Genomic DNA, 346 nt, shown 5'->3' with positions numbered 1-346 from the left:
GCTACAGAGTCCCTGGTTGCACCCTATGGGTGATTTTGCAATATTGATATTGATGTAAATATAAAAGTAAGAAGGGGCAAGCATTATAAACTCAGTGCTACTTCCCTGAAAACTTTGCATCGACAATTTCATAGTAACTGAAAAAAGATGGAATATTGATGGCAGTAATAGAATGAAATATAGATATGGTAGGGCCAAGTTCTATCAGCTACGTGTTAACTAAAAAGAGTGTAGCAGCAAACATCAGAGTTGTCTGAAATATAAATGTGACAATGACACGAGTTCCGTGTTGCCTGAGTAAAATAATAATGGTCGTAATTCCCATATCACTGACCCTCACCATCGT

Source organism: Penaeus monodon, chromosome 15, assembly GCF_015228065.2.
Source record: "Penaeus monodon isolate SGIC_2016 chromosome 15, NSTDA_Pmon_1, whole genome shotgun sequence".
NCBI lineage: Eukaryota > Metazoa > Arthropoda > Malacostraca > Decapoda > Penaeidae > Penaeus > Penaeus monodon.
The sequence above is the reverse complement of the archived record's forward strand: the minus strand, read 5'-3'. Positions refer to the sequence as shown.